Source organism: Apium graveolens, chromosome 9, assembly GCF_009905375.1.
Source record: "Apium graveolens cultivar Ventura chromosome 9, ASM990537v1, whole genome shotgun sequence".
Classification (NCBI taxonomy): domain Eukaryota; kingdom Viridiplantae; phylum Streptophyta; class Magnoliopsida; order Apiales; family Apiaceae; genus Apium; species Apium graveolens.
The window spans coordinates 191,679,904-191,696,730 of NC_133655.1; the positions used below are offsets into that span (position 1 = coordinate 191,679,904).

The following is a 16,827-nucleotide window of genomic DNA, read 5'->3' on the forward strand; positions in this document are numbered from 1 at the left end:
CTGATCATTCCGAGCCTTCAGTCGGAGGACCGTCATCTGATTCACGTCCTGTTCTTCCACCGGTTTTGGCTATACTACCTCCTGTTGTGACGGCTGTACCATTGCGAGTTATTCCACCTGTAATATCCGGGATATCGCATGTAATTACTTTATCAATAAATAATTATTATATGATTATTATGTGATTTTTGGTGAATTATCTGTTGATCGATATTGATAAATAGATGTATATATGTGATTAAATGTGCGTATGTTAATTTAATATGTCCAGAATAAACTATAGATAATTGTGATATTTTTCTGGTAATTTTTATATGATTTTATAATGATTTACAGATTCAATAATTATTTTCTGAATAATTATAAAATTATTTTATAAAGCAGGGAATCGTCCAACCTCAACTGTTTTTATGTTTTTACAACCCGGAACTCTTTCGAAAACTCCTTCCTAATCTGATCTAGTAATTCCGAACATTTTTCGTGTTTTAACTTTTTCAATCCGGATTACGGTTTGACCCGTGCGCGTCCCGGCGCACAATTTCCGATACAATAATTATTTCAATATATCAACAGAACCCGTATTCTCGAAAAACGAGATATTATTACATTATTTTCGTATAAAGTGTTTTATAAGAAGTCCGGTTTGGATAATTATCCAATACGGATATTAAATCGGATCGTTTTTGCAGTTATTAGCGGCTAGGTAACTAATTTATTGATCTAAAACGATCCAATACGATCCAATATTTCATAAATATATATAGCTCTTTAATCGTATAAAGAGATATTCGTCATGCAGTCGCAGATGAACTGCTCCAACAATATAGAATTGAGAATGCCGCTGAAAATGAAGATTTGAGAAGTGAACTGGCTTTAACAAGGCAAGAATCACCAGAAAAGCACTTGAGTTTTAGGGAGACCTAGAATAATAGTCTATGATGCCTTATTGTTCTAATGCAGGTTGAGCATGGACAATAAGATTGCTGAGTATCAGAAGCTTTTAATAGAAGAAAATCAGAAAAGTAAGAATCTCGTGACTGTTTGAATATTTTGCCTATTTGCTGAAATAAATGATGCTAATACAGTAATTGTATTTAGATTTGTAATTCTATATTGGATTCTTTGTTTTGGTGTGCCCTAACTATAGGGGACTGCATTTGATTGAAATAACTTAATCCATCACTCTATGAAATCCTGTTTTCCAGTACTAATTACTGCTTATGCAGTTACGCCATACAACTATAAAAAATGATTGCCTCGCCAATTTCACTAATAATGAGATAATTTTATAATCAACTTACTGAATTATCTTTAGCAACTTAGTAGAGACAAGGTAACCTCCTTCTCTACTTATTAAAAGTAGTTTTCTTATTATAATGACTACATTTAGGGTTAACCTCACAGTCTATTATTTTAGACTTTGATTAATATTCTATTGAGATTCTTCTTCATTTAGGAGTTTTCTTCATTTAGGAGTCGCTATCCAAGTCTCCAACTCCCTTTTGTATTCGGAAAATCTTTGGGGTAGTGGTCTTCTGCATCTGAAAACCCAAGCCTATCATTTTCTTTCTTGTTTTTGTACTCCTTAATCACTTCACTTCTTGGTAATACATATCCTACATACATCAATATCCTTTCCTGCGCTGTATGGTCATTTCATCGTTACTTATGACACACTGAAATAAAATGGACTTGATGAGCTTAGTTCTCATTGTGTGCAAGAAGAAAATAAATTTAGGCGTGAGAAGACTGATAGTGCTTGTATTTCAACTATCTCAAAGTTGAATAAGCGAAAGAGATTTAAAGAGAAAGAAATCACAGTAGGAATTTCGCACCCCAAGAAGGAAAAGATTCATAAAGATGGGTAATTGGGTATACCTGTTTGTTTTGCAAAAAATCTGGGCATGTGAAAGAAAAATGTCCTAGATTGGCTGCATGGCGCATGAAGAAAGGTAGACTTTTCATTTATGTTTATGAAGTTATTTTGAATAATATTCCTAGTAATTGTTGGTGGGTAGATCTTGGTTGCTACAGTTCACACAAGTATTTGTATACAGGGTCACTCTTAGGGGCGGTCTTCAAGCAACTTTAAAGGATTCATCTGTGGACGATGACAATGCAGTTCCTATTGAACCCATTGGCCATTCTAAATTATCTTTTGATACCAATTAATTTATTTAATTAAGAGACACTAATATAGTATCAACATTTGTTTGGACTTTGGTTTTTGTTTCTTTTTGGACTACTATGTCTAATCTTGTTCATTCAGCAATATTGAAAACTGGTCTCTTAATTCTATTTTTGTTTTGGCGGGTTCTTTAATTTATAATACATACTAGTTTTTCTTCATAATTTTTTTTTTATTTTAAAACCAATTTCTTCATCTCTAATGGGAGGATAGAGAGTCTTGTGGCGAACGATGTGCATGAATCCCTTGATGTATGTGTTGAAAGCATTAAAGAGAAATGGATAAACATTGGGAAGCTAAGTGCTAGAAGAACTTTTGATGTCTTAGAATTGAAACATACGGTGATATATGTGGCCTATTTCTGTTAACACCTTGATATACATCGTGTATTTTCATCAATAATTCATCAGTTTATAAATCACCATTTTAGTTATCAATACTTTTGCTCAAGTGATGGAAAGTCACAATGCTTGCGCCTTTCTAAGGCCTTCGGAGCCAAAGTTGAAACCAACTTAATAGAAAATGTTGATTTCAAACAAAATTGCAGTGCTGAGAACTATGGTTGATATGATGTACCTGGTTAACATCTAAGACCCTTTGGCGTGAGTTGCATAGAGTACTCTTTGGTCCCAAGGCTAATAAGAACCTTTCATTCATTTCTATTTACACTTCATTTTAGTACTGCCTTTGTAAAATATCAGGTAAAACTGTAACTTCTTAAAACAGGACAGTACGTGGCAGGCAACTAAACATTTTGGACTTGACTAGAACCCGGAATTTGTTTAAACATGGACAAGTGTCCAAATGTAAGACTTGGTAACATTTTGAAAAATGTGCATGTTTTTTCTGGTCTAAAATGAAGTGTCAAATGTCCACATCTTTGCCCATGTAAATTTCCTGTGTTCTATAGAGTAGTAAAAGATCCCTTAGAAGAAAACAAATTAAGTTTATCTTGTCCTCACTAGTAATCAGAGACTTGGATAAGTTTGTAAAAATATAAATTTTTGATGGGGTACAAATGTATTTCATCTTGAGTCTGGAATCTTGTTGTCCCAAAGTCAGTAAGAAACATGTTAAATTTCTTAATTTATGAAATTGATCCTGCTTGCTGAGATATTCAGGTCATATGTGTATCAGTGTATGTTAATGTTTTTCTCTTATACAGTTAAACCTTCACATAATGTGAACTGTTGAAAAAATGTTTTTTCTCTTATACACTTAAACCTTCACATAATGTGAACTGTTGAAAAAATGTAAAATGCAAAAGTAGTATAAATCATTGGTTCATAGATTTGAAATTTGAAGAATATCTTAATTTAGTGTCATGTCATAATGTGATGGCCCCAAATTACAGAAAAGGAGCTTCTACAAGAAACAGAGAGGCTGCAAAGTTTACAACGGGAGGGACTTTGTTGCATTTCTAGGTATGAGAGAAATGAGAAGCCAAGTTCACCTGACAGGTCTCAGGTTAGATCAGATCAAGTGAATAAATTGGCTGTAAAGAAAAGGAAAGTCAATACCTCTGGAGCTCTTGATCAATCTGCATTGGAAGATTCTTCTGACCAATTATCCAAATGAAACAGGTTCAGTGAAAATCTACAAGGAAGTGATCAGGTACATTACTGATCTTTCACAGTGTCAACAAGTTATCTTTACGAACTAACTACTGACTGCTACTTTGTTTTCCCAGCCAAAATGCTGTAAACAAAAGACTAGCCTTTCAGGTAAATTTTAATTCCGCAAAATCAACTTACTTATATGACATCTACTGTCTTACTTCTAATTCCTAGAAAGGAATGTCTTCAGGTGATGATGAAAATGCCCCTGGTACTACCATCTGCATGTTTCAAGAGCTTGTTGAGTGCTTAGTTGGCATGAAAGTTAGCATTGATACCAAAGCTGATGAAACATGTCTTTCTGCAGTTCATCAATTAAGTGGTAATTGCAAATATGATATTACGTTCGTTACTTTTATAGAACTGGTTAGATGAGATCTGTTTAGTTTTCCTTCGGTTGAAATTGAAGTTGTGTATATTGTGTATATAGTTGTTTTTCGGTTAGAACTCACACATTTAAATTTCAGTGCTTAATATTCTTACTGCTTTTTCTATCTAATCTTAGTGTGATAGGCAACACTTCAGCGACTTCATATTGGATACTTTTTGTTAGGAACTGCAGTAAAGGAATATTAGTCTAGTAGTAACAATATTTGTGTCTCTTACTGAGAAATAGTTCAGCTGAATCTATAAACAGAACTAGCACTTGTAATTTCTGTTATGCTGAATGATGTGAATATCAGAAAATGAGACTTTAGTTCCACCAATCTGTTTCTGTAGTTTCTTTCTACCTATCTAACTGATTTTGCCCTTTGTAACCTATCTTCTTGTACAAGATACTTCTGATCTCTCACTACATTGAGTCAATGTGGTTAGTAAATATTATTGATTTTTAGAGTTAGTATAAAATTTATGGTTGTGAAGCAATATAAAATTTATTGAAAATTTGTGATCTATTTCTTCCATAAAGCTGAATGCCCCTAAAGTAGTTATTGCATCTGAATTTTGCTTTGATCTTGCATCTTCAATATTTAACCTTTGATACTACTTGCTCATAGGTAACTGAGTTTCTCTTATTTATGTTAAATTGGGATGCTTTACTTGAGCTTGCTTTGCATTCCTGGGGCCTGTTAAATTGTCATGTGATAATTTTAACATTGATTACAGGTTACTCTTTTACTCTAACATGGATTAAGAATTCAAAAGGAGATGAAGAGTTGATATATCATGTATTGTCACAGGGCACCATCGAAAACATTGCGCCTGAATGGATGAAGGAAATCATAATGTTCAACACAAAAATGTGCCCTGTCTTCTTTGAAAGGGTGTCCCGTGTTGTAAAACTTTATTAACTGTAGACTCTTTGTTCAAGCAGTGCATATTATGCATTTTGTATTAAAGTAGCTCCAGTTGGGTTTCTTAATTTGGTTTATGCCCCCAGATGGATCATTCTATTCTTTCCTTTCACTTGAGGCTTGTGCATATAATCTTTGCAAGACCTGAAGTACATTATGATATTCAATGCTTCATTATACCGAGTCTGGGGTTTTGTTGCGAGCACTTATAAAGTTATAAGCCACTCATGTCTCTACATCTCATTACTTTTATTGTACAAATTATTTAGTTAATTGAATTCTCTCATTTTTTATATTAATTTTGTAAAATTTAAATAAGATTAACCTGAATCTACGGCCTAAAAGAATTTTTTTAAAGGGACTTTCTTAGCCATAAATACTAGCTCCTATGAGTTTGCTTCATTTTTATTAGTAGAATTTGTGTGATGCATGATATGTCAAAATTAAATTAAAATTTGTCAAATAATTTTGTATTGTATGTACATGAACACATCATCTTAATAAAATTTTAAAGTAAATTTTTGTTGGATGTACATGGACATATTATAGAAAAATAGTTTATAAAAAACGATGGCACATTTTTAGACTATTCATGCAAAAATTTAGAATAAAGGCCTTGAATAACAAAATTTGAAAATAAAGCCAAAATGTCACACCTAAAATACCTCTCCAAGACGGGGCTTGGTGCCGCGTTTTGAAAATGACGGAGAGGTTCCACCCTATTTTCTAACACAGTTCAGGTCCAGTTTTTGTACATTTCTATCTTTTATTCTTTAATTTTATTGTGATGATTTTTGTTTAAGAATAAAACAATTTATTAATTCTAAGCCGTACAACATCTACAATAATAATAAATAATTAACGAACACACTATAAAAATCAAATCAAAATAACCATCATCATCACCGTTGAACAGTTTTTCATTGTGACGCATCTCTCGCTCGTATGGTTGAAATTTACAATTTTCTTGAAAAGAAAATCTAAAGATATGATGTAGCCAACCGTATATACTTAATTTGTCCAAAAATTGATCATAACAATGATATCATACAAACTCTCTTTACTGGATCATTATTATGAATGTTTTTCAAATCTACGATCTCATACACTAAAACATGAATAAACACTCACCGAGAAAGATTGACAAAATAAAAATACAATCAAACTCTCATCAGAATTAACTAACAATCCGGATACAAAAATTTTAATTACCGGACTACTTTGGGCAGGGAAAGAGATTTATTAAAGTGAATAAAAATTAAGCGAAATATAGTAAAATAAAGTAAAATTTGCAAAATATCCAAAACAATGTGGACAGTGGATGTGCGCACAAGTATAAAACGCCTTCTGATTCCCAAATACACAAAAAATGGTGACAATTATATCTTCACTTTCCTTCTTAACCCATCTTCCAAAACCCCTGCTCACACTTTTTAAAACTTTTAAACCCATTCGCAATTTTAATTTCCTCATGTTCTTACGCAAATCATTATCTACTTAATCTGCTTATAAATATGGTGACCCTTTATCATAAATATGAAACCCATATTGTGGGCTTAAAACTAATGTGCTATATTTTGTGAACAAGACAAGTAATATGTAATTAAATATGCATACACATGCACATAAATTCCTTCTTATCTTACCTTCTTATATTCATTCTATATATTTAGATTAACTGAAAGGCAGGTGCAATTTCCGTTTATAGCCCTTCTTATATCAGGTAAGAACCTTAAAATTGATGCTTTTACATCAGCATTATATATGTCAGTGTGTTTCTGTGCCTTTCTTGTGGAGATTTGTAAAACTCATTATTCATTTCAATAGTGTTGGGGCATGTGGAACTCTACTTTTGGAGCACTATTTCTCTATTTTAATATAAAGTACTTACTTTTCCCCTAAAGATTTCACTACTAAAGATGTTTATATACCATAAAAGTCACGTTCATATCTAATCGTTTCGAGTTATTGGTTTGTGTAAAATATGATAATCTGATTGATTGGTTAACATCTTCGTAACAAGTTCGTTAGCACCTTCTAAAAAAAATTAAACATATATAATTTATTAGATATTTAATCCAGGTATTAAACACAAGTATCAATCTTTCAATAATAGTTAATCTATACTACTTACACTCAACTTCTTCCTAAACTCTTTTATTTGAAGTCAAACTCTTCCCAATTTATTTAAACCAATGATACAAGGAAATGAGAACGTGGCTACAAATTGCGACCCGATTCGTTTGTCCCCGATCTCGGAAATATTGCGACCGGAAACGTTGCAGGTCGTGACCTGAAATGCCGAAAGTGATGATCCACAAAAACACATGTTGTTCTTGACTTCCTTCTTTTTTCAGATCGATGGAAGGAATTTATTATTTTCTCTGTAGTTTTCTTGGAGAGTTTTAACGGGGTTTTAGTGATATGATTTATATGTATATATGTATATATATCATGTTCATTATAAAAGCCTCAACATAAGAACTCTAAGAACTGATACATCTCAGGTATGTTATCTAAGATTTTGCGTTAAAATTTGAATTATTTCGTAGTTTTGTATTCTTTAGCTGAACTTTGTTTGTATTGAATTTATGAGATAATTTAACAATTGAATTTAGAGAGTCTATTCAAAATTTATAGTTCTGCAGCGGAATTTGCTTTTTTTATAGCATTGGTTAGGGTCCTACGATATTATTTGCTTTATTCTGTAGTATTAATGTGCTATTTACGTTCAGATGTAGAACATAACATTCTACAGTAGAATTCACTAAATTCACTTTGTTATGGAATATTATTGTGCTATTTATGTATAGTTTAGGTGTACAAATTTGCATAATATGTAGTATTAATTAGGGTTCCATAGCAGAATTGCACATGCAAAATATCGTGTTAATGCATTATATTTTTTGAAAATATTTCTAAGCATACACAATCGGGATGTATCTAGGTTCTATTATAGAATTTGCCTTATATTGTAATGGTTCTAGAGTTATATATATATATATGTTATGGATAAAAAACTAATATATATAATTGTTGTATTTAATACTAAGGAACGTGAGCTGCGAAGCTCGATTTGACTGCTCTTGTGTTTCGTGACTCAATCTGCCTTAACAAGATGCCTACGTACCTTGCTGATTGCCAATGATCAAGTCAAAAAACATAGTTCTGATTTGTGGGGTGAGGCCCCTTATATAGATGTGGGAGTCCTTGAATTGGACTTGGTGGGTAAGTCTCATAATTAGAATGGACTTTGGAGTCCTAGATAGTAGGAAACTGATTTCTTATCTTTTTAAGTCCCCTTGAGGCCAATCTACATGGATTTATATCCCCACCAGGACTTATTTTAATAGCTGTTTTCCTCCTTTATTTACTAATTATGAAATTAATAAATAATCAGGGCTTTTGGGCCTTCTTTGTTCCATCAGGCCTGATCTGGTCCATTAGGCCTGATCAATGTGTTGACCTTTTTGGTCTGAATGTCATACATCTTCTTATTGGGTCTTGCAGCTCAAACTGTAACATTTAATTATGTAATCAGGATTTATTTATCCCTATCATTTGCCCCCCAACTTTTGGGAAACATTTATTGGGTTTCGCAGAAGTTAAGTCTATTCATTCCCTTACAGAGTTTCGTTTTTGCGTAAAGTGTGGAGCGACCTACACATTTACAACGATTTTTCCTTTAATTCAGGAATTATCTTAATTTCCAGGAATTTTTCCCTAATTTTCTGGATTTTTCCCTTAATTTCTGGGTTTTTCCCTAATTTTCTGGGATTTATCCTTAATTTCTGGATTTTCCCTAATTTTTTGGGATTTTTCCCTAATTTCTGGATTTTTCCCTAATTTTCTGGGATTTATCCTTAATTTCTGGATTTTCTTCTAATTTTCTGGGATTTATCCTTAATTTCTGGATTTTCCCTAATTTTCTGGGATTTATCCTTAATTTCTGGATTTTTCCCTAATTTTCTGCCTTAAAATCGATCAGGATGTATAAAAAATCGATCAGGATTCCTGATCGATTTCGATCAGGATCCTGATCGAACTAGCTCAGGAAGTAACATTCTGGTTGACGGGATCTTCGATCAGGATCTTCGACGGGATTCTTGATCGATTTCGATCAGGACTCTGATCAAACTGGCCTTCAAAGTGACACTCTAGTCGACTGAAACATGGGCATAATCGACCAGAATTCCTGATCGATTTCGATCAGGATTCTGATCGAACTAGGTGGCTTTCTACCGTTCTGATCGAATGAAATATCGATCTGGATCCTCTTCTGTGTCGATCAAGACTCTGATCGATCTTAGTAGTTTTCTTCCTTCTTGCTCGAATGAGATATCGATCAGGATCCTTTTTGGGGTCGATCAGGACTCTGATCGAACTTAGGGGATTTCTTTCCTTCTGTTCGAATGAGGTATCAATCAGGATCCTGTTTGGCGTCGATCAGGACTCTGATTAGGTTTCTTCCCTCTTGAAAGATTGAAGTATCGATTAGGATTTTCTTCTTTGTCGATTAGGACTCTGATCGAACCATTTAAAAATTCTGGTCAATTTTCGACCCTTCATTTTCCACAGGAGCTTCTAGATTATTCCTGATATTTCTGGTAGATGGGCTTTTAGGTTGGGCCTGGCTAAATGGGCCTAGAAACGCCTCGTATTCCGAGCTTTTCGCCTATATCAGTGTAGTGTGAAGTGAGAATCCTCACTTCACTTCATATTTCTCTTTTTCTCTCACAAATCTCTCTAGAGTTCTCCCTTTGAGAAGGCGATTTCCGGCGACCTCAGCCACCGCAGCTCCACCTTTCTCAGGTTTTTCTGGGTTTCAAGCCTTCAATCGAAGCATATCAATGGCGGATCGTGACTTGGCTCGTTTACAGAAGATGAATGTCTCTAAGAGAGGTACAAATATTCAAATTCAATCTCCATATACTTCCTTACTTGATATGATTAACTCGAGAGGTGATGAATATCCCTCTCTATCTGAGTTAGATTCGTATAACCATGGTAACACCTTTCATGAGTTAGATGGTAGGATAGAGTCCATGAACACCCAGTACAGACTTCCACCCCACCTTAGGATCACTCCAGCCGCCCCTGGGGATAGGACTTGTAATTGGGAGGGGGATACTTTGTTTATCTATCGAGGAGCCCTGACCGCGGGTCTTAGGTTCCCATTCCATGAATTTATTCCTCGCTTACTTGCCGATGTACAAATCAACCCTTGTCAACTCCCTCCTAACGCTTGGAGGAACATTATCTGTTTTATGGTCCTTTGTCTTAGAAACAATTTTCCTCTTTCCGTAGCTGTCTTTAGGAAAGTTTTCCAATTCTATAATAGCTCTATAAGTCAACCAGGTTGGGTTTTAATTCGTCAACGGCCCAAAATCCCTCATATCTTTGATAGTAATTCCATAGTTGAGAACAACCCCAAATGGAGGGACGAGTTTGTGAGGCTGACCTGGGCTGGGGGTGATTGGGCCACACTCTTCCGTAGGCCCTTTTGCAAAGTGTCAGATGGGAGTCCAGGTAGCATCAGATTATCTGATGAGGAGGAGGTGGCCTACCAAGCCTTAATTTCAGATGATGGGAAAACAGACACCTGGACCCTCTTAGAGGAGTTTTCCTTGAAGAAAGTTGGTCTCTCTCAGGCCAGTGATAAGGGTAAATTTATAACTGGATAACCATTTTTCCTTCCCTTTAATTGTAACGTTTTATCTCTCCTGCAATTTAATATTCTTTCTATCTTTCTTTTTCAGCTTGCGAGGCCATCAATAATGTCAATAGGCCCAAGGAAGGGGAGTCAGGCCGCCAGAAGAGGGCCAAGCTAAACAGGGACCCCAGGAGCAAACTTGACGGTCCTTCTTTTCTTAAGCCCCACGTCCCGGTGGTCGAGCTGGGGGACGATGTGGATCCTCCACTTAAGGCACATTCCTTCAGGCCTAACTGGGGCTTCAGGAGGAGCGATACGGTGGTTGGATCCACCAAACACGCTAAGGATTGGTCGTACCATTCCATCACTCCCCACGACTTTACTGACATTGTTACGGGGAGTGATATCGAGACTATTGAGCTTCTGGGTTCTCAAGCCCAAGCTGCGGTAACTTTCTTTTTTCTCTTTTTCTTTGAATCCCAACTTTCTCGTAGTTCAACGAACTTGTGCTAATTCATACATATTTCTTTGCAGAGTAATACCTACTTTCAGGCGGCCCTCCATCAGGCTAGGTCCTGGAAGGGTAACTCAGATGGGTTTGAGAAGGAGATGAAGAAATGGGAGGAGAGAGCCAAGGTCCTGGAGAAGAAGCTGGACACGAAGAAAGAGGAGCTGGCTAAGGCTCATTCCGAGCGGGTGAAACTTAGGAGTGATAAGGATAAGTTCATTGATGACTACATGGATTCTGACAAGTTTAAGAATCTCATGGAAATTCATGATGAGGGTCTTTATTCCCTACAGTTTACTCAGGGATGGGATGCGGCCGTAAAGGCGGTTTCTGAGAAGCACCCGGGCTTAGTCGACCCTAAGGACTTTATAAGTCCTGAGCAGGCTGAGTCGGAGGACAGTATAGATGCTCTCTTCAACTCCCCTCAGCCAGATGATCGCATCTTGGATCCTAACACTGCTTCTCCTCCCGCTTCTCCTGCGAAGGATGCTGAAGGCGCTGATAAGGAGCAAGAGAATGAAGGCTCCCGCATGGAGGAGTAGTTTTTTTATTTTGTAATTTTATCCTTAACTTATGTCTGGACTTTTGTTTGTATTAAAACTTATTACCCTCCGGGGTTATTTTATATGCTACTTTCCTTATTCGCATCTCTCTCCTTTATTTTTCCGATACTTTAATATGCATTCAAACTTGACCTAATGGGCCACACAAGTATTATCACAACTCAAACATCCATAGGTTGAAATAATTTCGAACTCTTCAATTTCAAGTCTGGTTTTCCAAAACCTTACATAATATGGGTTCGACCCTAATCAATAATAGCTAGAAAATAAAAATCCTACGCAAACAAAGCTTCAAGGTGCTTTTAAACCTACTTGTCACAATGACAAGTGAGAATCGTATTTCGACTATCTTACACGTAGTAAACCTTCAGGTTTTGCGCGTGCCAGGTTCTCGGGACTTCAAAACCATCCATAGTCTCCAGCTTGTAGGTTCCTCTACCCTGAACGCTTTTGACTTTGTACGGCCCTTCCCAATTTGGGGCAAGTTTCCCTTTCTGTCCCACCCCAGAAGCTTCTATCTTCCTCAAGACTAGGTCACCTTGTTTAAAGAACCTTTCTTTAACCTTTAAGTTGTAGTAGAATGAAGCCTTCTTCTGATACTCTACTATCTTTGCATGTGCTTCATCTCGCACTTCATCGATTAAGTCTAGAGCCAACCTTTGTCCTTCCTCATTTTCCTCAGCATTGAAAGCCTGAATCCTTGGAGAGGAATGCGATATCTCCACTGGAACTACTGCTTCTGCCCCATACGCCAACATGAAGGGAGTTGCTCCTGTCGTGACTCTACAGGTAGTCCTATAGGCCCATAATATGGGAAGTATCTCATCCACCCAATTATTTCTTGACTTCTCGATCCTCTTCTTTAGTCCATCCAGGATTATTCGATTTGCTACTTCCGTTTGCCCATTGGCTTGTGGGTGAGCCACGGAGGTGAACCGTAACTCAATTTCATTTTCTTCACAATACTTCTTGAATTCCTCGTTGTTAAACTGCGTTCCATTGTCGGTGACTAGGACACGGGGAATTCCATATCGGCACATAATGTTTTCCCACAGGAATTGTGCAACCTGTTTAGTTGTGATTTTGGCCAAGAGTTTGGCTTCAATCCACTTAGTGAAATAATCAATGGCTACAATCAGAAACTTCCTTTGTGTCGTGGCCATAGGGAAAGGCCCTAGAATATCCATCCCCCACATAGCAAAGGGAATAGGCGAGTTGATAGATGTCAGCATCTCGGGAGGTTGTCTAACAACAGGTGCATGCTTATGAAAGCGGTCACACTTCTTCACATATTCTTTGGCATCAGCCATCATTTCCGGCCAATAAAAACCTAGACGAGTTATCTTTTGAGCCAAGGCCCTACCCCCCAAGTGTTGTCCACAAATACCTTCATGCACTTCTTCAAGAGCCAAGCGTGCCTCATCGGGCCTGAGACACCTCAAGTAGGGTGTAAGTCATATGTCATAGACCTATTTGTATATTCGAGGATTCAACTCAACTCAAATAAGAATGTAATAAGTAAATAGTGGATCGACCGTCAGAGAGATCTCGCAAAGTAATATCTGTCAAAGGATTCAGAGACAAGGTTCATCTACAGACTTGAGGAATTAATTCACTGGAAGAAGTTCAAGAAATTGATCATGCCTCAGTGATATAAGTCAAGATTGTGGATTTAATCAAGTGACAGAGATCTCGTCAGAGTATCATTAATTACAAGGATTTAATCTGAAGAAAATCAAAGTGTCAGAGTCAAGACATGAAGAAACGTCACGGAAGTTAGTCACTCATGAACCAGACAGTACATCGAGTGTCAACGTTGAAGTGATGGAATTGATTCATAATTTTCAGTGATTTTCAGAAGATTTGCAGAAGAATGGTTGCTGCTCAAGACTAGAATTAATTCTCTATTAATTAATTAAGTCATCTAATTTAATTAAGAAAATAAATTATATCTGTGAAGAATAATTTATTTATTAATTGAATTAATTGATTAATTAATTCTGATTTAATTCTAGGAATTTTAGGAATTTTCAGAAGTTTAATTGGATTAAATTTAAGCTTTAAATCAGCAAGACAATTGAAAATGAACTAGCATGACAATCAGGATTGTCATACCGATTGTCATGCTAGGCCATTTTACATTGTCTCACCGAAAGTCACTCTAGGAGGATGATTGTCTTGCTAGTTCATTCTGATTGTCTTGCTAGTTCATTCAGATTGTCTTGCTAGTTCATTCAATTGTCCTACCGAAAGTCATACAAGCTATAGGATTGTCATGCCAATTCAATTCTATTGTTGTGCTGATTTAAAAAGAAGCAGAAGACTTTTCTTTAATAATCTCTCAATCATTATTCAAGAACAAGAGACAGCAGCCGCAGCAAAACATTTTATTTTCATCTGCTTTATTCAAGATCATAATTTCTAGATTGTAATGTTAAATCTAATCCACTAGAAATCTTTATCTTGTTCTTGTATATCAATCTAGCGGATTAAAATCCCTAGAACTTAATCTCAAATCGCGTTTAGCATTTGATTCTAATTATTGCAAAAATAGAAAAAAGTTCATGTCGAATTTATTCTAAATTTGTGATAATTGATTTGAGATTAATACCTTGTAATCGATACAGTTGTTGTAACACCTTTCAAGTTTAATAATATTTTTATTTAACTTGAATTTTGTTTCACATTTTTTATTCCGCATTTTATTCGATTATTTGGTAACGTTTGTATTCAACCCCCCCTTCTACAAACACATTGGGACCCAACAATTGGTATCAGAGCCTTCTGATTAACGAACAAATCAAGATCCTAGACTTTTGTGATTTTTCAACTCCTTGAATTTTTATTTATTCAAAAATTCATAATGACTTCACATAAAGTTGGAACCGTTAAAATTCCACAATTTGATAAAGAGAATTATATCATGTGGAAGAAGAAGATGCTATTATTTTTACAAGTTGCAAATCCCAAATATTCAAACTTGTTAAAGAAGGGTATAAAAACTCCGATGATTATTGAACCGGAGGTAATAATAGATGGTGTGGTGACTACTGAAGCTAGAACCTATCCAAAAGAGCCTGAAGATTTTACTCCTGCTGAGAAGGAAGAAGCCTCCTTGGATGCCAGCCTTCAATTAATATTAATTGATTCCCTTGATCCCTTGATGAACAGACATGTGATGAACTGTAAAAATTCTAAACACATGTGGGAAACTATTGAGGTAATTAATGAAGGCACAGAGGAAGTTAGGGAGAACAAGTTGGAAATCCTAACCTCTGAATATGAACATTTCAAATCAAATCCAGGAGAAGGAATTACTGAAGTGTTTGAGAGGTACAATGCGTTGATCAACAACCTGAACATCAATGGAAAGTATTATTCAATCAGGGAGGTCAACAAAAAGTTCCTTTTAACACTGCCAGCTCATCTTGAACATAGAATCACTGCCATTAGAGAAGCTAGAGATCTGAGTGAGATTTCTTTGGACAGGCTCTATGGAGTGTTAAAAACTTATGAGTTGGAGCAGATTCAACAGAAGGAAGTCTACGGGAAGGATAGAATGGTCAGCACATCTACTGCACTTGTAGCTGAAGGTCAACAACAACAACAATCTCAACAGTTAGAGAGAATGGTACAGTTTTCCAAGGCTGAGGAAAATGAGTTAGTAGCAGAATATGATCCTCCTACTACAAATCAATCAAGTGATGATTTTTATTCCTTGGAAGAGCTGGAGCAATTGGAAGACGAGTCAATGGCCCAAATTGTCAAGAGATTCTCCCATGTCAGATTCAAGAGGAATCCCAAGCTTAAGTACAAGTCCAACTACAACAAATTCCAGAAAGGTGGATCTTCATCCTCTAACACCAGCAGTGGTGGATACAAAACAGGGATGGTTGATCGAAGCACCATTAGATGCTATAACTGCAATGAGTTGGGACACTTTGCCACAGAATGTAGGAAGCCAAAGCAAGTAAGAAAGAACTCTGAAAGGGCTTATCTGGCAAAGGGAAGAAGCTGGGATGATACTGACAGTGAAGATGAAGATGAAGGAAATCTTGCTCTTATGGCTATTGATGGAAAAGCTTCATCGTCAAGAATAGAGGTAAAACTTTCTGATGCTGAAATGGTTTATCATCTAAGAGGTAACTTAGATTGTGCACGTCGTGATAATGAACTGTTAAGTTTAAAGATCACAGACCTTGAGAAAGAGGTCAATGAATTAAGACTTGTGCATATTAATCAAGACAAATTAAAAGAACAGGTATCTTTTCTAGAGAATAGAGTTGACTGTTATAGAAAACTCGAAACTATTCTCAAAGACAAGATCACCGGTCTTGAGACTAAGGTTAGAGCCTACTTCAATTCTTGTTCGAAGGCTAAAGAGTTCTACAGTAAGCAAGCTGTTAATCAAACATCTGGAATAGGATATGATTACAATGCTGCTATTGGAGAATTAGGCATAAACTCCCCTCCTCATGTTTGTGCTAAAGGGAGGGAAGTACCACATGTGCTTAAGGGTGTTGATGAACCCCTCTATAAAGCATCAATTGCTGAACCATTTGATGCGACCTCTTCTGTTATTCAAGAAGAAATACGTGCTGAGGATCATGCTTATGAGAAGATTGTTTCCAAGTCAAGTGAGTCGAAAGTTCCAGTCAAAGTTGTGAAAGCAACTGAGACTAACTCAGACACACATGAGTTGGATAACAATAATGCCATATCTACCATGCATAAATTACCTGCTGTTAATCACTCTCATAAAGCATGTGGTGTTGCTAATTGTATGTCTTGTGCTTTTAATATGATGTATGCTTATTTTAATGGTAAGCATGTGTCTAATGATAAGACTACTCCTCGTCAGCATGTGAATAACAAGAAGCATGATAGGTCTAAGACTGCTAGTCCTTCTAAGGCTAGAAAGGAGACATTTGTGCCTAAGTTTAAACAGAAATTTGTTAAGGCTGTTTACAAGGTCAAATGTTCAGTCATTGAGAATGTTGAGAT

The 16,827-nt window shown here is 36.0% G+C and overlaps 1 long non-coding RNA gene across 2 annotated transcripts; it reads left to right on the forward strand.

The window, feature by feature from the left end:
- Positions 1–1,411: 1,411 nt before the first annotated feature.
- On the forward strand, positions 1,412–5,296 carry LOC141686790 (uncharacterized). 2 transcript variants are annotated; one of them, XR_012560807.1, is made up of 5 exons: positions 1,412–1,952; positions 2,058–3,802; positions 3,879–3,912; positions 3,979–4,126; positions 4,912–5,296. It is a non-coding gene; the product is annotated as an uncharacterized LOC141686790 (long non-coding RNA). The 2 variants fall into 2 exon arrangements; XR_012560806.1 differs by having other exon boundaries at positions 3,995–4,126.
- The last annotated feature ends 11,531 nt before the right edge of the window (positions 5,297–16,827 follow it).